Source organism: Dermacentor albipictus, chromosome 10 (genome assembly GCF_038994185.2).
Source record: "Dermacentor albipictus isolate Rhodes 1998 colony chromosome 10, USDA_Dalb.pri_finalv2, whole genome shotgun sequence".
NCBI classification, from domain to species: domain Eukaryota; kingdom Metazoa; phylum Arthropoda; class Arachnida; order Ixodida; family Ixodidae; genus Dermacentor; species Dermacentor albipictus.
In genome coordinates, this window is record NC_091830.1 from 94,267,942 (window position 1) to 94,288,592 (window position 20,651).

A 20,651-nucleotide genomic window follows, 5' to 3' on the forward strand; every position below is an offset into this window, starting at 1 on the left:
CCTTGTGTCTCTGCATTTGAGTTACTAGTTTGCTTAACGTGCTAAATTGTAGGAACGTTTTCCCTGTTTTCATTTCTATTCACCAACTACACATCTGCACTGGGCTGCGGCGAAAATTCATTCGCTGGGGTTGAATTACACGTACACACTCTATCAGCACTGCCATCTCACGTTGCGGGACTCCTCCAATAATTTTTCGGCTACCTCGTTTCTTGCCGCTGCGAGGGTTACCCTTCTTGAGGTGTCCCCCACAGCCTGCTGCAGCAAGCGACCTCTTGATGCAGCTCTTGGAGGCCCTGCATAATTTCGGAAGCACACTAGCTTCTAAGCTGCGCGACAAAAAAAGTAACTACGCTGTTTAAGGAATAGCAGTGCAATTATGGCAGCATTAGCAAAACGTAATACAAGTATTCATCTGCACCAGGTTTCACGTTGTAGTTGACTTGACTGTGCATACACTCCATACCTGAAACACGAATACTTCATTGTCTCACATGAGGAGCATAAACCTTGCAATTGTTATAGAAGCGTGTTAAAATGGAAATTACAGTTGCTTTTACAGCCACACAACTCATGCAGCTCATCGTTTCTTTTATGTGTAGTACAGTGTTTGCATTGTGCATTTAACCTTTCTTGTAATATATCGACTTCCCACAAAATCCTATTCCCCGGCAGTCGATAATAGCGTGCACAGTTCAGGTACATAGGAAGTTTCTCGTTCTTTTTTAATCTTTCTTTTCCGTACCCCTCATAGAGAGAAACAGCCATTCACGAGTGCTCAGCCGGCAACCACATCACACGGTGTCATGCAAGTGTTCATTTGGCTGGACTGTATGTATGTGTTGTGTGGCATGGCATTTGCATAATTACATTTGTTGCATTTCAGTCTTGACAATTTCACTTCTGATTTGTGCAAGTTGTGCAAAATTACTTTTCCATATGAAGCTCTGCCAGTTAACAGAAGTGACATTGACCCCCTAGATTACACTCCTAGCTTCATGCATAGGCGAGCTTTGTTAGCAAGCCACTAGGTAATCGCACATGCATGACTGAAAGTGTGCAATATTTTTTCAAACATTCAACGAATACATAGCATGCAGGTGTACATTCACAGAGTGCTGTAGTTGTTGCCTTCATTCAATTTTTTTTACCTTTTTGTGGGCATCTCCCATGTGTTAGGTTTGTCTGCCCACCAATAATACTACATACATTCGAAGCGGTTTTTCACATTGCCTTTGTTCTGCTCACACTTAAAGACCTTTCTGGACAAATTCTTTATTCATGCATTGCCTCATTACTAAATATCCAAACTACCTGAACCATACAACATCCATTTGCACTTATTATGTACAACATACGTAGCGTTAACATTCAATAACAGAGTATCCATGAAGTATGCGTTCAGTTTGTTCGACTCTTCACCACTCCAATTAAAGCTGAACGCTAAACAATCTGCTGCACAGCTGAGAGTAGGTGAAACATGAAGTTGCCTCAAGCACACGCATAGCATCTTTCATACCCACTAATGACCAAGACTCTTACACGCATTACTCAGACGCTTCACCTAATTGCATTTTACATCCACTTGGACTCCTCGCACCGCATATTCACATATGAGCAGGCTTGTTTTGTTCGAATGTTATTGCCCTTTATGTAATATTCCTACTCTGCGGTCTGTAAGGAAATTACATGAAATGAAAAAAGCACGTGTGGCTCCAGGTGACATTTCCACACATAACTGCCTTGTCAATGCGAATGCTTGGACCTTTACCAAGCATCTAGTGGTCAACGAGTTTACAGTGGTGCGTTACTACATGTCCTGTTCCATAAAGTTGATCCCCCAAAACGCAAAAAACGATAGGTCATCAAATCACTGCCATGCTGTATGATTCTGAGATTGCAGCATAACGACGTACCACATATGCATAGTTACAAGTAGGTGCACATCTTACTGCTTCAGGATAGCAATAGCAAATATACGTGCAAATAATGTATGGCATGCCTTGCTGACACACCTTTTCCTCAGTGCTGTTTCGGTGTCTGTGTGTATAGCGTTCATGAGCAGTTCCACTAGGTTACAGTGCTGTCCGAACAAGTGCTCCTTGTATGCCTTCAGTTTTCCTATTAACCAATACGCCACGAGGACAAATAAGCTTTACGTGCCTTTCACTTTTAAACACTTGCTATGAAGCGTGTATAATTGGCCATATCGGTAAGTAATGTATGACAACACCGTGGCAGACGGGGACAAGCAACATTATACACATGTGAAAAGTGTGTCTTCCTTTCTCATGTTTGTAACGATTGCATCTTTTATTTCAGGGCATTACATTCAATCTATCGTGTCCCGAATTAAAAAAAAACAATAGGTTTTGCGTAGTCTCTTCATCAAAACACCGCTATGAAGGTTACTGCAATTTTTCGACATACCACTAACCAGTACACATATACTGCGCACACACAGTACACATAGAACCTTTGCGTAATTTAATTTTGTCATGAGGTATAGGTTCCTCGCTAGAAAAATAAATGTCAACATGTGCACGCAACAAGCAAACGCCACGTTAACTTATTTGGTGATCTACAGGGTTTTCGTTTACAAAGACGGCGCCGAATAAAACAACACACGAAGAGGGGGGACACGAGACAGCACGTCCCCCTTCTTCGTGTGTTGTTTTATTCGGCGCCGTCTTTGTAATCATGCTTAACGAATTAGCCCACCAACACATGCTCAGGGTTTTTGTGCTTACTTTCTTTTTTGCCTTGCTGTGCCTCTGTGTGTACACTGGTACTGACCAAGCAGCAATAAAATAATTGGTTGTAGTACCTCTCGTGAGTATACCTTCTCTGTGTGGTTTCCTTTCTTCACTTGACATGTTTCTCTCATGCATAAAGTACTGCAAGGTGCCTTTCATCTTCAGTGACCAGTACAAGGAACTTCTATATCACTATTACAGCTATGTTGACATTAAATGCACACATTTTTGGCGCGAGGTCGCAATTACGTTCACACACCACACACTTTCATACACGTTCATACACCACACACTTACGGCTGGCAGTACACCTTCTGCCCGTGACGCCGGTGCTTGCAGATGGTGGTTGCTGCCGAGGTGCTGAGGTGTCGCCTGGCTGTGACACCTCAGTCACAGCTGAGGTGTTTGGTTGCTGGGAGTCGCTCTGCATTGAAGAAAAACTAATTGTTAAGCTTAAGAGATGCAGACACTGGTCACAATAGTTACAAAAGGTGAAGCATATTGTGCAATCCAGTAGGCTTTGCTCTATTTAGGTACAGCTTGCCTCCAAGGCCTTCATTTGTAATGGAAACTTGTGCTCCAGCATTGTTTATTGCCTACTAATTTTATTTACAAAATCTCATTATGCCCTTCCTTGCTGCTTAGTTAAACAAGGCAACAGGATAGGTGAAGGTTTCTAACTGCCAATCCTGGCTTTTCTAAAGGAATACAAATATAAAGGGAGATTCTCACTCCGCATTGGCTGCTCAAGAAAGGCGCAGGCCGCACCGGTACTGTACTCGCAGGCCCGAGTAAGGCGAGCACTCGGCCCTTCGCGCCCCCAAGGAGTCCACCGCCGGTAGACCTGCAATGTGGTTTGCGTAAACACTCGAAACAGACGTTACCCTAAAGCATACACGCCTGGTTCACTTCATCTCGGCGGATAGGTTTCCTGCGTCCGCCCTGGCCCGACTCACAAATCTGTTCCACCAGCAACGCCACTGCACCACGGGCTTTGTGGGAGGGCCGGCATCGTTTAGCAATTCCGCGAGCTCCTCCCACATTTTCTTTTTTCTTTGAGCTGTGAATTTTGGGTCCAGGTCTCCTGATTTCACTAAACGGGGATTTCGCTCCATAAAGTTGATTATAATTTCCTGTTGCCGATGGTTTATGTGAGGGCCAATGTCCCGTGGTGCCATGGCGCTGTGATGGACAAACACTGTCGTCTGGAAGCTTGACTGGAGAGGGGTAGAAAATATTCAGGAAAACGTACAGACCGCCACTGGACTCTTTTATTCAGCATCGTGAATAAACGCTTTGCAGTACACTCGTCTTGAACTTGTGGGCCTGCATAAAGATTATTATGCGCAGTCAACATCACTGCCGTCTGTTCAATGCCGCGACTTACCGTTGAACGTCATATTTCGTCGACGCAGCAGACGATACAGTTGTCGGTGTGGTACTAGAGGCGATTCGAGTTGCAAGTTCTCTCGAAGCATCGCAGTCGTGACGACCAGGCATACACTGTCTGGTGCGCGCCCATTGACAATGATTTCAGCAGTACCATGGGAGAGTTCTCCGAGACAGCAACCATCAACACGACATACTGCCACCGCTACTTTACAGGGATTACCCACGCTCAGTGGCCGACGATCGTGCGTCAACTATTCACTGCAAGCGTAGACGCTGTCATTTTGCGCTTCAGTTCCAACACTAGTGTCAGCGAATGCACCAAGACAGCAACTACCAACAAGGCATACTGTGCTGCCGTCAGTTTACGGGGATGCTCGGTAAGCGACGGTTTGTGTTCAGCTGTTTCATTCATTTCAAACAGCTGCCATCTTGAGTTTCGGGTTGATACGTGGCCCTCTGGTGGCAAACTAGCAATTGCAGTTTACAATGCCAGAAAAAAGTGAAACGCCGCTATACCGTACAAAAAGATGATGAAAATAAAATTTTAAGACACATTATGTTGTTACCAGTCACGCGGCCAAGCTCGTCTCGTGTCTTCACTCGCAAACCACAACCGAAACTAAGAGCAAACGGCTAAACGGCATTTCATTCGATTTACGTTGTCACGGGTGAGTTCCAGGGCGCCCCGGGCACTACGCTCTTCGGGTACGCGGTCTTCCACTGCAATTTAGTGCAAGTTCGGATTCCCTTTTGATGACGTCAGCACTCGCCGAAGTTCAGAACAACAGAACGCGCATCTGATGACGTCAGGCCGAAGTGGACAGTCCACTAGGTGGACTCTTGCAGAATAGCCCCCCGGGTCGCCAGTTTCTGCAAACCACGAATCTTCCAGCATTGTTTCGTAAATCTTTCTGCTAGCTTTAAGGGTTGTGCCATATTTATCCGGCTGTTTTATATTTGCATAGGTACGTAAAAATAATGTCCTTCAGCACTTGCTATGTTGTTTCTGTCAGAAATGGTGAGTTGCTCATGGGTAAATCTATACAGCCTTGCGCTCTACAAGCTTTAAATGTAGGGGCGAATTTTTTTCGTTTAGTATAGCTATGTTATGTCTTATGAGTAAATCTAGAATATTTCCTGCTCTTTCGTCGTTTGTTTTGCTTCCCGAAATTTTAATTTTGGCATTAAAGTCCCCTGATATACTTATTTTCTTGAACTTAACCGTTTGAAGTATGTTCTATAGCCTTTTAAATGTCTAACAGTACTGACCTGTGGTGGCCAATAATTATTCAGTACAGATTCTTCCGTATATATCTGCATTCTTATCACTGGTATAATATGCTCTACTATTATTGGGAAGCTTGAGATTTTCTCATTGTGGATAATGGTTCCAACTTTAGGATTATTTGCATATGCAATGACCCGGTGTTTGATTGGGAAAAGAATGATTTTGTTTCACCGTATAAGGTTCTTGAATGACCGAAATATGCTGTTTAGTTTCGTCCTGGTAGTGCTTTAAAGATTCGGTGGCTGTGTATGCTCGTGCAAGATTAATTTGTATGACTTCAATTGTTCGGTGTTTCTGCATTTTTTGTGTTGAACTGTTTAGCCTGTTCTCAGCTATGGTTACGTCACCCGCGCTTTAGCACAAGTGCAACAGAATTCTGCTTTTTTTTCAATTTCTAGCTTGTGTACATACGTGAGACACTCCCACGCATTCATGGAATGTTCTTTGTCATCCAAGCCTTCTAGTGGTCATATTCTATAGTGCGATTCTGCTTCGCAGTCTTCTTGACGATGACTGTTTTTTCCGCAATTTCCACAGCGCAGTGGCCCATCGCAGTCAAATGCTGTGTCCATATGCGGCGCATTTAGTACCTCGTGGAAGAAAGATGTGGTTAAACACCGCGCATCTTGTCCACCCCCCACGTTCAAGACTTTCCTTGGGCCAATTCCCTCTACTCCTTTAAGGTTTAGACCAAGAATGACTGTCTTGCCATTCTTTCCTTTCCATGTTTTCTTTACAATCATGTCCTCTGTAGAGCAATTCGGGTGGTTCTGAGCAATGATCCGCTCAGGGAGGGTTTCTGTGTCAATTTCCCCCTCAACTCCAGCCACCTTGACTTGTAGCGTGTTTTCTTTTGGCTGCTTCAGTGTTAGTGGTCTCAAATCCTTGTCTTTTTCAAAAGATTCGCATCAATTTGTGTGATGCTTCTTTGGATGACCTGGTCATGATTATTCTTTCCCTTCCTGGTCGCATTGTGGCATCTTCCGTTCCTGTCTGAAAGGGGTAAACTTTTTTCTTGATTAGCTCCGCCACTTCTTTCAGCTGTAAAGAGTTCGAGCTAACTGTAACTGCGTGTGTTAGCTTCGGATTTCCTTTGATCGACGTTGCTTCTCTCTGACCATGCCTTGTGGAGACTTCTATTCCGGTTGTACTTTGTTCAACTTTCCTCTTCTGGAGTTCTTCTATTCTTCCTTTTTGGAATGCCAGTTCTTGCGCTTATATGATGAGGTTTTTCAATCTTGCCTGCTCGGTCAAGATAGCCTCGATTTGGTGCGCCACCTCTCATCTCCACGTGTAAGGTTGGAGATGTTAATCAAGGCCTTTATGGTAGCCTTATCGGCTTTCGTTAGCCTTGCAAGGACTGAGGTCTTTTCTTTTTCTTGCTTGTTGATAGTTCGCGAGGTGATCGAAACTACCTCTTCTTCTGTCTATTGCACTTTACCTTCTTGTGTACCACCCCTTTTCCATTGTGGCGGTCTTTGGAATTCCTCACTATCAGAAAATTCTTCTCTGTTGACGCTTCTGGTTTTGTCCCCTCCTTCTTCTCAATTGCTTCACTCTTTCCAGTTTCGTTTCTTGGTCTCCTTCAAGAACTGTGGACGTTGATCCCATGGCGGTTTGGTTTGATTCTTCTTGCCTTGTTGATTTTAGTTCCGTCTCTTCTCTTGATGGCTCCTTTTCCTTTTTGTTCACCTTGGTTTTCTTTGAAGGTTTATTCTGGCTTTTCTGCATTTGAGTGTTACCGCTCAATGCCGGATATTGTTGACTCTTTGGCAAGGGTCTGACCACTGTCATCCTAACCAGATAGCCTGCTCTTTGTTCATCCCCCTTGTAGAGGCCAGTTTCATTCTTCTATTCTGTTCATTCTTGCTGCTTTTCAGTTTCTTCCGCTGTCCTCGTAGTCGCACCCTTGTCTGGTGAGTTGTGATTTTGTCCTATTTCTTTCTGGCTGTATTTCGGGCAAAACTTCCGTTTTTCTGCCTAAAGTAATGTTCCGCCAGCTTTAGCGGCCTATTTACCGCCGTGTGGCAACATTAATTTGGTCGGGAAATTTTTTGACACCTTTCAAAACATTTTCAGCCGGAAAACCCGAGTTCCACCTAGTCTGGCAGATACCAAACTGTAGGTCGAGCAATAGTGTGTTGCCAGGTGTTCCTGTTTAGACCTGAACATCGCCCCCGAGTGCTCCGATGTCGCTGCGCATGCGCAAGGTGAAAGGAGGTGAGAAAGGAGGTGAATACGTTTGCACCGGATGTGACGTGTCCAGATGCTTGTTTTTTTACTTTTTTGAGAAGCATACTCTCGAACTCAGTCAGACGCTTGGGCGTTACGGTGTCTCAAGCGTGGTCGCCATATTATATATATATATTTTTTATATTTACGAAGGTCGTAATGGCCCTTACGGTTTAAGGAGCCTGAATCTGACGCAGTTGTGTCGATGTGGTATGCATTGACAACACTTGTGTAGGCGCATGATTGGCGAGTGATAGTTGCTTTTCGTTCGTGTTTCTTCTCTCGTGTGAAAGCAGCGTGGAAGTCAAAACAGTCGTCGTCAACCGGCGCTACGTTGGTGCAGGTGAGACACACCTTTCTTTTCTCTGCCTTCTGGATATACACCTTTTAACGATACTGGACACTTTTCAGTGCGGCTTTCCTTTGGAGGCTGCCGATGAGCTCGTCCCGCGACATGCAGTAGCCACCAGGCAGAAATTCTCGGGGCCAGGTGAAGGCTTCCTCGTTGGCGTTGCATAATCATCTCCTCGCACGGGCGCGCTCATAACTTGGAATATATTTTTTGAAACATATGTATTAATATTTTTTCCTTAATAGTTCTAGGCGGGTCATTATTTTGTATTGTTGGCGGCGCCTCCGGGACACCTAAGCTGGAACATAATGCTACGCCAACGAGCAATCTGCCTAGGCTTGCGCGGGTAACGCGTTCCCACTTTTTTACCGTGCATTTATAAAATATTAATGAACACTTTCGTGCGTGCTAAATTGCGAACCCTACTGTAGTCGTTTTATGTTGGCGTGAGACTCTGAAGCATATTACGCACAACTTGCTATCATAGTAGTCACTAAGGGAGGTGTCCTTTAAATTTTATGGTATCAGTAGTACTCGGAAAAATGATATATTTTTAAAGCTCACATATGCAAAAAAAAAGGCCGCATTTACTCGAAATAGCTTGAACAGGAATATAGTCGACCCTTGTCGGAACTGTGCATTGCAACTCGAATTAAAAAGAATTGAAGTTCGGGTAGAGGTGATACTTTGTTAGAAAAATGTGAAATGTTGAACATAACACACCAATATTTTCCGTATGCGCGTTGCCACAAGCCTCATTCTCGTTGTAAGTAAATAAGCTGTTCAGGTTAAATGCTTCGCAGCTGTTCTTGACGCCCCAAACGATATCGTGCTCGGTTTTGTTTAGTGCGAAGGGTATAGTCTCTGCATAGTCCACATGCTAACTTTACGGCAGAGACAGCCGAGGAACTCTTTTACGTCGGTACATTGGCGAGATTTCTACACAAATATAGGTCCAGATTCTTCGGTTGTGAATGTATGTAGATAGCCCATGTTGGGTAACATTATCGGGGAACAAAAGTTGACCTATGTTCGAATTTTGCAGAAAGAACAATAGTTTGGCACACATATGGAACTAAGAGCTGTGTAGGTACTTAAACAATTGAAAGCAAGAATTGTTTTTATTATCTAGTGCAACTTCCACTATCGTATGCTGATTCTGTTTTTTTTTTATTAAATCAGCTTTAGCTTCCAGATACTTGTTATAGTTCCAAAATCGAAGAGGCATGTTCACAAAAGTTATTAATCATAAACACCATAGTTAGAAAGAAAAAAATCGAAATTCCCATAAAGTCGTGTTCTCAGAAAACTGCAAAGTTGTGTCAAGGTGTAAATTATTAAAACGTCCCAGGGTTACAGTTGTTTTTTTGAGGTTAGCGTTATTGTAGCCTCTCTGTTTGTGCAAACTTTGCTGCCGTGCTTCAGCTTTAAATCTTCACTGGCTTCTCACTTCAAATTTCACATAGAAACACAAGCAGTTCCAGCAGTAACGTCTAGGTTTCTTTGCATTCCTGGCCAATTTATGGTGGTTTGCAGTAATTGTGGTTGCATTCACTGCAAAGGCCTTTGGCATTCTGGTCTGGCACAGCCTCATCACCCTTTAGAATGCTTCGAATTGCCATTTGCTCTACAGCCGTAGGCTTCGCCATCTTTGGCTTTCCTTGTGCAGTAGACTTGCGCTTTTTGGAGAAAAAACGGCGCTGTGGCTCAATTTTTCTTTTTTGTGGCATGTTCGATGTTGGCTCTGTGTTGGCTCTGCTGGTTGGTGCACTTAATCTTGTAAGAGCCTCCTCCATCAGAGGCTCGAACCACGCTAAAAATGTTTCCGGCAGTGCGGGCTTTTGCAGCTGCCCTCGAATCGCATCGAGTAGCAACGTGCAGCGTGCCGATGCTGTTTTATCATCCATTGCCCGGACTGCTTGAAGAGATGTCGCAGCACTCATCAGCTTGTTCTCCACTCCTTCTTGGTCATTGCAGTCCTGAGAGGGGGGGAGGGGGGGAGAAGGAAAAGCAGTTCTGAAACTTCTGCATCAACTAATATGCCAGACATACGGCTAAATGTGCAAACACCAATGTTCTGCTACCATCTTGTTGGAGATTTCTCCTCTGGCTCTACACATTGGCACTGTTAAGTGCTGCATTGTGTCGCTGTTATATCAGTCCTGGAGCAGTCAAGCAACAAGTATGTTCTCAACCTTTTGCTATGTGCTATCCTTCCATTTCAGTCTGAACTTTTCATGCGTTCTTGAATTTTTGACACATTTTACAAAACCATATCAAATGCTTCAATTTCTGTGTCAAAATATATTATTTACATTTGACAGAATAATTATTTATTACAAGCATAGATGGTGGGCATCTATGTTTGGCGGTGCCAAATGAAAATTGTTCTTGGATCTAAAATTTGGTCAAAATCTGCTCATTGAAGTGGAGGTGTCTGGCGAGGTTTTTAGCAAGCGGCCATAATTTGGAGTAGCCAATCACGTGAAATTATCTTGAGTAGGAGAAAAGCTACATAATTCTTGCACCTTTCATAAATGCAAAATTCTAGAGCTGCAGAACAGATACATGTCATCTCACCTGACTAAGTGAATAAATTTATGCAGTTTCTGAACATTCCAATTTTATTTGAAAATTAATGTCGGTGTGAAGATCAATTATCTCTGTGGAAAGTATAAAGGCTTCTTTTTTTTAATTCAAGCTCACTGCTTGAATTGTAATATCACGTTTCAATGATCATTTACTTCAGGCTTGCACATTTGTTTGCTATTGCTAACTTGTATGTGTGCCATCATAGAGTGGTACTAAACATTTTTACCATTTGCTTGTGTTTGAAGTACACAGATGTCTTTGTGTCAGTACTTAATAAAACAGTGAGATATTTGGCCGTTCAATTAATGGCCAATCTATGAAAGTATTATTGAAGTACATATATATGAATAATTTTTGGCACATCTGAATTTTAAATGCTCAATTTTTGGCATTTCTGTACCCGCTGCGGTTGCTTAGTGGCTTTAGTGTTACTTTGCTAAGCACGAGGTCATGGGATCAAATTCTGGCTGCTGCAGCTGCATTTAGATAGGGGTGAAATGCAAGAACGGCTGTGTACATTGCATTGGGTGCACGTTAGAACCTTAGGTGGTCCACATTAATCCGTAGTCATAATGAGGTAGTGCCTTTGGCACGTAAAAACCGAAAAATGTAATTATTATTTTTTTTTAATTTTAAGTGTAGACTAGAAAAGTTACCAGCAGTGCATAAATGGAACATCAATCATAAAGAGGAACCAATGTGACTAGTACTGAAAGGCATCACCTCGGATACTTCCTGCAATATCCTTTCTGCAAAGTCCTTGAATGGGCTTTCTATAAATACATTTAACACCAAATTTATTTCTTCTCCTGCCATGGACTCATCCAATACACTGCAGCCATGCCCGAGTCTAATGCCTTCCATGCTCCCTCTGTAACCATGTCAGTCCTTTGTATCGGTACAATCTTGACGTTTTGTCGCATGATCCTGTTCCACCATCCTATGTATGAGGCTGTAGTTTCTATGTAACACTGGAATCTTTCACCACCAGGTTGTGTCAGTGCCCATTCAATCGAGATTTCCTTGCTTTGTTTCTGTTGAAGATACTTAGTTGTGATATTCAAACTAATCCAGCCATTGGTCATCGTGCGTAATAATGTGCAAGAGTAAGCATGAAAAATGGCAGTGATGTGAAGGAAAGAGAAGTGTTTTTTTAAACCTAAACTGTCAGTACTGGTACAGACCCCCTTCAGGCATGATTGTTTTACCCAGAGAGCTTACTTTCTATTTCTGAAAGAAATCTACATGAGCTGGTGCATTGAAAGGCTCTCATGTTCCCCACAAATAATGGTTCCTCACAAATGCTCATTAGACTGATGACAAGATGTAAGCATACCTGGTCACAAAGTTCTTGTGCTGAAGGCTTGGCTTGAGCACTGTCCTGCAGCTTGAAAGTTGCAACAGCATGTATGTGCTTGCAAATTTGTCGTGTTAGGACATTGTCCTTGCATGTGCAGCTTGCATTGTGTATGCAGACTCTACAGTCTTTGCATGATTGTTGGCAGCTGTCATTGCAGAGTTTATTCCCGAGGCACGTAACCTCATATGAATGTTCAGCCGATTGCGACTTTACGCACCACTGACCAGTGCCGGCTGCCTGAATTTCCGAATCACTGATTTGTTTGCCAGCTTTGTGTCGAGATTGCGTGTCCTGGTGAAATGTTGTAGCTGCATTACTTGATAGCTTTATGAGTCTGTCAAAGACTTTGTCTCGCACCAATTTCAGAAGCATTGAGATTAGTCTGTCAATTCTCTTGTTGTTCTTGCCTCCAAGGTAGCAATATTTGATTACTCTGTGTAGGGCTTCTAATCGCATATTGGTATTGATTTTTATTCTTTCCTGTAACATGCTGCCCACACCTCAGCACGATGGAAATAATTTTGCATGAAATACGTTTTGAATTTGATGAGGCCGTTGGTGTCTCTCCCATGGTCGTCGCAGAACTCCGAAAAATCCTCCATGGTGCCCTTGAACATCTCTTCTGTCGGAGCATCCATCATAGTCCTCAGTGCCTGTAATATTTACAGTGGAAAGGGGAGCAGAAATATCAACCACCTTTTTTTTTTAATTGCCAAATAAAGAAATATGCACACTCCACATATTTTATCGGTAGAAATGTGCTTCTTGCTTGTTCATACTTTTTCATGTAAGGATAATGCACAAGTTAGCAAGAAACTCAATGAAAGGCGGCTTTAAGACTTCATATGTTGTCAGGTTAAAGTACATGCCTGTTAATCACTTGTACTGCTCTTTGTTTTGACAGCTGGAGCAGATTTTGTTGCCTCAGCTAGGACGCTAACTGTATTAGTATTCTGCCTGGAATTATAAGTAGCAGACTTCTGACAGAATTCTGTACTGACCTGTACAGTACCCAGAGGATTCAGGATACCTCACTTAGAAACAGTAATGAACAGGATACAGGAACTCCTCCTATAACTAGCGATGTGGTAAGAAGGGCCTTGCAAGACATGGAGACATGCAAGAAAATGGAATAACAGTCAATTTAATCAAAGATGGATAAGACATAATGCTTGGAAAACTGGCGGTTCTTTGTATGAAGTGTCTATCGACTGCAAGGGTCCCAGAAAACTGGGAGAATGCAAATGTTATAGAATCCACAAAAAGGGAGATGTCAAAAAATTGAAAAATTACAGGCCCATTAGCTTACTCCCAGTATTATATAAAATATTTGCCAATAACAAATATTTGAGTATAATAAGCCTCTTTACTATATGGCTTTCATAGATTACGAAAAGGCATTTGATTCGGTAGAGATACAGACAGTCATGGCGGCATCACTTAATGAAGGAGTACAGAACGCTTACGTAAATACCTTGGAAAATATCTGCAGAGGTCCTACAGCTACCCTAATTCTACACAAGAAAAACAGGAAGATACCTATAAGAAAGGGGTCAGACAGGGAGACACGATCTCTCCAATGCTATTCGCTGCGTGCTTGGAAGTTTTCAAGCTACTAAACTGGGAAGGCTTATGGAGTAAAGATCGACGGCGAATATCTCGGCAACCTGCCAGTTTTCCAATGACATTGTTCTATTTAGCAACAATGCAGACAAGTTGCAACAAATGATTCAGAACATTAATAGAGAGAGAAAGTAAGAGTGCAGATTATTATGCAGAATACAAAGATAATAATGAATAGCCGGGCAAAGGAACAAGAGTTCAGGATCGCCAGCCGGTTTCTAGAGTCTGTGAAGGAGTACATTTACCTAGGTCAATTAATCACAGGGAACCCTGATCATGAGAATTGAAGTTCACAGAAGAATAAAAATGGGTAGGATCACATGCAGCAAACATTGCCAGCTCCTGACTGGAAGCTTACCATTATCATTGAAAAGGAAGGTGTACAATCAGTGCATTTTACCTGTGCTGACATATGGGGCAGAGACTTGGAGACTGACAAGGAAGCTTGAGGACAAGTTAAGGACCGCGCAAAGAGCGATGGAACGAACATTGCTAGGCATATTGTTAAGAGACAGAAAGAGAGCAGTTTGGATCGGAGAGGAAACGGGTATAGACAATATTCTAATTGACATCAAGAGAGAAAAAATGGAGCTGGGCAAGTCATGTAACGTGCTGGTTAGATAATTGTTGGACCATTAGGGTTACAGAATGGGTACCAAGAGAAGGGAAACGCAATCGAGGACGACAGAAGACTAGGTGGAGCGATGAAATTCGGAAATTCGGGGGTGCTAGTTGGAATCAGTTGGCGCAGGACGGGTAATTGGAGATTGCAGGGAGAGGCCTTCATCCTGCAGTGGACATAAATCATGATGATGATGGTACTTGCTTTTTCATTTCTAGAAATTGAGCTGATATCTATTTCCTTGTAGCACAAGCTGAGCGGTGGGGACAACAAAAAGGCATGTTTGACAACCACACAGCGTCAGATGTGCCTTTCTGTTGTCCACAAGCACCTTTTGAAATGATTCTAGAATAGCAAGTACATTCGTGTGACAGATGGCTGCACAGCCATGGCTTTTTCTCTTTTGCCTTCACTACCCATCCCACAGGAATCCTCTGCTCCTCGCTCACTAACTTTGTGCAGTGCAGCAAAAGCTACAAGTTGCGGCAAAGAATCTGAAAGTCTTCTTTGATGACTCTGTATGCAACTCTGATTGAATGAAAGCTTTATAGGATCAGTGAGAAAGCTCCAGCTCCCTTCTCTGAACACGCAGCCCGTTTTGTCATGGTGGCATCAGCGCATTTCCATCTGCTAGTAGAGAGCTCCTGCCCTAGTGATGAAGGGACCAGATAAGAATACAGGATTGTATTTTGTGGCTTCCGTGCAGCACATGGTGCTGCCATGTTTGCTAAAAAACAATTTTGCTGTTTTGTATATGATACTGCTGATTATTTCAAATGTTATAGAAATTGCATTGGTAGTTTAAGGGCCCTTTAATAATAACATGCTGAAGCTCTACATAATCCATGCTTACCAGAATTCATATAACATGGTGTGCCTTCTCACTGTGTTCAAAATAAAAATTTTGAAAAATCCTTGATCACATCATGTAGAGAGGGAATTCATGCTGTTTATCTTATTCTGTTGCAATTTGTAATGCAGGTTATTAGCGGCTCATGCATGCAGTTATCGCAGCAAGATAACAGCAAATGTGGAGAGTGCTCTTCATCTCTGACATCCTGAAGACTCAATTGGTCTGCTACAGAAATGCTTTGCCATCACTTCTACCATTGTGCAAACTCATCACAAGTGCCATGTCTTCATCATAGAGAAGGTGAGCAGTGTAGCCTTGCAGCACAATATCTGTATGATCATGGCCGCAGCATTATTACATTTTACACTAGTGGCCGTTCAAATTGGTTTTCTAGTTCCTGTGCATTGCTACTTTAGTCTACGATGGCATGTACAGTGCCGATTTATATTAATGCATACACATTTCCTTATGCAAGGTGAAAGATTTGTAAGAGGAAATATTACACAGGCTATCTAATGACCTGGAAAAGTGCAGGAAATTATCAGCACCAGTAAAAGTTGCAGAATTTTTAGATTTTTTGCTTAGTGAGCTGTCATGAAAAATGAGTGGTTAAACTGTCCAAGTTGCAAAATTTTGTGTAGGTTGATTCGCCGCAAAGTTATTAGGCTCTTTGCAGCTATACAAGTCAGAATTTCTGCACAATAATTCTATTTTCAGTCACCATAATGCAGGGATCCATTCATAAATTAATACTTTTTTGGGGTTAGTTGGTGCATGTTTCCAGACGAGGATTGTAGCGCCGAAAAAGACAAGACACAGCAAGCGAGACAGGACAGGCGCCTGTCATGTCTCGCTTGCTATGTGTTGTTTTTTTCGGCGCTACAACCCTGTTCTGGAAATAAATTCAGTGCAGCCCTGACTTTTTGCTCAGCACTAGCGTACACTTAGCCCCTCTGTATAGTTGCAAGACATTGCGACATTCTACTCCATTGCTTACATGCAGGGGATGCTGCACATGAATTACTTTGTCTGTTATGGTGGCAGAGCAAATGTGGAATGCCACATTTGCTCTGCCACCATGTCACACTGACACTGTCATATCAGATGTTTTTTTTAATCTGAAAGCCTTAGGTGTGTTCGATAATGGGGCGTAACGACTCATAGCGTCGTTGTTCAGCGCCAATGCCTTGCAAGGCTGAGAGCGAAAGAATGTAGATCGGTGTGAAATCCACTAAACCGTCAGTCGGCGTGCTGATGTAGACGACCCGACTTGTAGACCACAGTGTATGTGTATTCTTGCAGCCGTAGGGCCCAGTGACCGAGGCGTCAGGTGAAATCCTAGAGGAAAGAAAGACAACAAAAGGCGTGGTGGTCGGTTGTAACTGTATATGGTCGACCATATATGTAGGGTCGAAACTTGCCCACCGCCCAAATGACGGCGAGGCACTCGCGCTCAGTAATCGAGTAATTGCGCTCGGCGGGAGAGAGGAAGCGACTGGCGTAGGCGATAACGCGGTCGTGCCCACATTGGCGTTGAGCTAAAACTGCGCCGATGCCGTAGCCACTGGTGTCAGTGCGAATTTCTGTCAGAGTGGAGGGGTCAAAATGGGCGAGAACAGGAGGTGTGGTAAGCAGCGTGATGGGCTGCGAGAAAGCAGACGCTTGTTCAGAGCCCCAACAGGAAGGAACATCTTTCTTCAGTAGGTCAGTAAGGGGACGGGCAACATAGGCGAAATTTTCCACAAACCTGCGGAAGTAAGAGCAAAGGCCCATAAAGCTGCGAACATCTTTGGCACAAGTTGGTATGGGGAAATTCTGCGCAGCATGAACTTTAGTGGGGTCAGGGAGAATGCCTGACGAATCGACGAGGTGTCAGAGCATGGTTATTTGGCGGTGGCTGAAGTGGCACTTGGATGAGTTGAGCTGTAAGCCAGCGGTGCGAAAAACAGAAAGAACAGATGAGTCTTTCAAGATGAGTCGCAAACGTTGAAGAGAATACGATGACGTCATCCAATAGCACAAACAGATGGACCATTTCAAACCACGCGAGAGCATGTCCATCATCCGTTCAAAGGTCGCGGGGCATTGCACAAGCCAAATGGCATTACTCGGAACTGATATAGGCCGTCTGGCGTGACGAATGCGGTCTTTTCACGGTCCATTTCATCCACGGCAATTAGCCAATATCCAGAGCGAAGGTCTACAGATGAAAAATAAGTGGCACCGTGGAGACAGTCCAGAGCATCGTCAATGCGGGGAAGTAGATATACATCCTTCTTGGTGATCGTGTTTAGATGACTACAGTCAACGCAGAATTGCCAGCTGTGTTTATCCTTCTTTTTGACGAGAACAACAGGGGACGCCCACGGGCTGGAAGAAGTTTGAAGTTTGAAGTTTATTACAATTTTGACAATACAAGATTGTCATGGCGCCGGAGCAAAAGGCGAGACTATACACGCCTGACTAGGCCCCTGGCGCCACGAGCACAGCAGACAACAGTGCAAAAAAAATATATACATATATACACATAATACACACATATACATACTTATATATACGAATGATACAATTATACATACAAGAAATCATTGCAACACAATAAGTATAAATAATGAAAATGAAGAAATAAAGTGCGTACAGAAAGATACAGGAAGGCCAAAAAGCCACATGGGAACAAAAAAGTCTTGCAACGCATGAAATTGCATATCAGTCGAAAAAAACAGGAAATAAATTACAAAAAACAGGTGTCATTTGTTGGAAAAATACAGTTTTGATTTCTTTCTGAATATTGAAATGGTTGAGGAATCTTGCATGATATCAAATAAAGCGTGCTCATTATTAAGTAAATTAGGAATCTGCCATTGTAGAAGCTGATTGCCGTAGTTTGTTCTAGTTTTTACTTTAATAAAGTTCCTAGCTCTTAAGGTGTAGTTAGTTGTGTTATTAGTATATATAGAAAAAAAGTTCTCACGATTACTTATGTATTCTAAAAAAGCTTTTTCGGATAACTTTTGTTTATATAGGCTAGCGACACTCAAAATACTGCCCTGGTGAAAGTACTCAGAGGTATGTTCGTACATCGATAGGTTATTAATAATACGAACGCACTTCTGCATTCGGAATAGAGTTTCCAGGTTAGCCTTAGAAGTGACGCCCCAGATAAGTAGACAATAGTGGAGTCTAGAATGGATAGTAGAAAAGTATAACTGACGTTTAAGTTTTAAAGGTAACAGCGTGCGATGCTTATTGAGCATACCAATTAATTGTGCTATGCTACGTTTAATATAACTTACGTGATGCGTCCACCGTAGATTTTCATGGAAGAGTACACCCAAGAACTTGTACTGGGAAACCCTTTCAAGTGGTTGCGATTGAAATATTAAAGAAGATGCGAACTTAACTGGTTTGTTAATAGGAGTAAAAACAATATACTTTGTTTTTTTAACATTTAGGCTCAACTGATTAGCCGATAGCCACACTGAAAGGGAATTTAACCAGTTGTTAATAAGAGGAATTAGAGTAGAGATGTTATCAGAGGAGAAAAAAACGTTTGTATCGTCGGCATATAATACAATGTCGGGTGTTCCTGGTATTGCCACGATATCATTGATATAAAGAAGGAAAATCGTAGGACCTATAATAGAACCCTGCGGGACGCCGTACCTAATGTCTGCTAAATCTGATTTTATGTTGTTGATTTCCACAAATTGGGAGCGGTGTGATAGATAGCTACGCAGTAAGTCTAAAGCAATGCCTCTAATTCCATAAAAGGGTAATTTAGAAAAAAGTATGTCATGTTTAATTGAATCAAATGCTTTATTGAAGTCTAAAAATAAGCCTATTGTGTATTGTTGGTTTTCTATATTGGTAACAATTTTATCACGTATTTCAAGTAACGCAGATTCAGTGGATTTACCCCTTTGAAAGCCATACTGATTCGGGGATATAAGGTTATGCTTTTGCATGTGTCCAGTTATTCTAGAATTTAAGGCTTTTTCAATAATTTTTGAAAAAACTGGAAGTATTGATATCGGCCGGTAATTAGTGATGCAATCAGTTGCGCCACCTTTATGCAAGACGACGATCCTAGCAATTTTCATGTTATCCGGAAATGTGCCTGTAGAAAACACAATATTTGTTATGTCACAAAGAACACTGCATAATAAATCCGCGACTGCTTTAATTGGTGCTATTTTAATACCGTCATAACCACAAGAAGAGCTGTTCTTTAAATTGCTAATAATGTGTGCTATTTCTGTAGGTGTAACAGGACGAAGATACATAGTATTTTGCAAACTGGTGTTAATATAGTCCTTAAAGTTGTTGCTAACTTCTGAGTCAAAGGAGCCAAAGCACAAGAACTGCTGATTGAATACCTCTGCGAGGGATTTACCACTTAGCACTCTATCGCCGTACGTAAGTTCCTGGGGAATGCTATTTTTTGTGTGCCGTAATAGGTTCTTTAGAGTTCGCCAAGTTTTCTTAGGATCATAAAGAATGTCCGTAAATTTGTTAGCGTAGTAATCAACACGTGACTTTTTTATGTCGGCATTTAGCCTGTTCCTGACCTTTTTATATTGCTTAAAAATTTCTGCGTCCTTATATTTCAGGAAGTTGCTGAAGAGCTTATCTCGTGCTTTCATTCTCTTGACTAAGTCGTAGGTAACCCAGGGTTTCCTCGCTTTCTTAAACTTTCGAACAGTTACCAAAGGAAAAGAATGTTCGTAAATGTCAATAATTTTCTCGAGAAAACTGTTGTATAAAAGGTTTGAATCAGATTTATTTTTATCTAAAATTTCATTCCAGTTTACAGATGCAATATTTTGACGGAAGTTATCAATCGCGCGATTGGTTATCATCCGCGTAGTTTTTGTCGAGTTTTCTATGGCAACCTGTGGAAAGGTGCGCTTAGGAATGAAGCAGAACAAAGGTAAATGATCACTCATTGCACTTACAAGCACTCCCGCTTTCACGTCACTTTCATCATGATTAGTCAGACACAAATGAATCAAGGTTTCACTGGATGCAGAGATGCGAGTAGGCAGAGCAATATTGTTTGAAAAGCCATACATTGATAACAGGTCGACAAAATCATTCACTGATGTGTTAGCAGGTTGCAACAAATCAATGTTAAAGTCACCCAAAATTACAACAGGCATTTTCAGTGACGACAGAGAATCAAGCAATGTTTCAAACCGACGGAAAAATTCAACCAGAGACCCAGCGGGAGGCCTATAAACAACCCCAATTATGAAAGTTCTACACCTGACAAAAAGAAGTTCGTAGTTGGACAACATAGCACAGTGTTCAGCCATTACTTCATAATGAATAGCGTTTTTTATGTATAAAGCAACCCCACCCCCTTTTTTACTACACCTGCTCAAGCATTCAGGTTTGTAACCATTGATTTCGATTGCATCTTCAGTGGTATTGTACCAAGTTTCCGTAAAGGCCAAAATATCGAACTCAAAGCCTAAGCACATTAAGAATGTGTTTAATTGGTCCTCTTTGTTCCGTAAACTCTGCGCGTTTAAATGATAAAAGGAAAAGAACTTCGAATGCTTACTCTCCTCAGAAGCAA

At 42.3% G+C, this 20,651-nt stretch overlaps 1 long non-coding RNA gene across 1 annotated transcript in view; it reads left to right on the forward strand.

The window, feature by feature from the left end:
• Positions 1–7,794: 7,794 nt before the first annotated feature.
• The window catches only part of LOC139050449 (uncharacterized), a 50,266-nt gene continuing 37,409 nt past the window's right edge, over positions 7,795–20,651 (forward strand). The window contains exons 1-2 of the long non-coding RNA XR_011508885.1: positions 7,795–8,011; positions 15,199–15,370. This is a non-coding gene — a long non-coding RNA (uncharacterized lncRNA). The remainder of the gene's footprint in view (positions 8,012–15,198; positions 15,371–20,651) is intronic.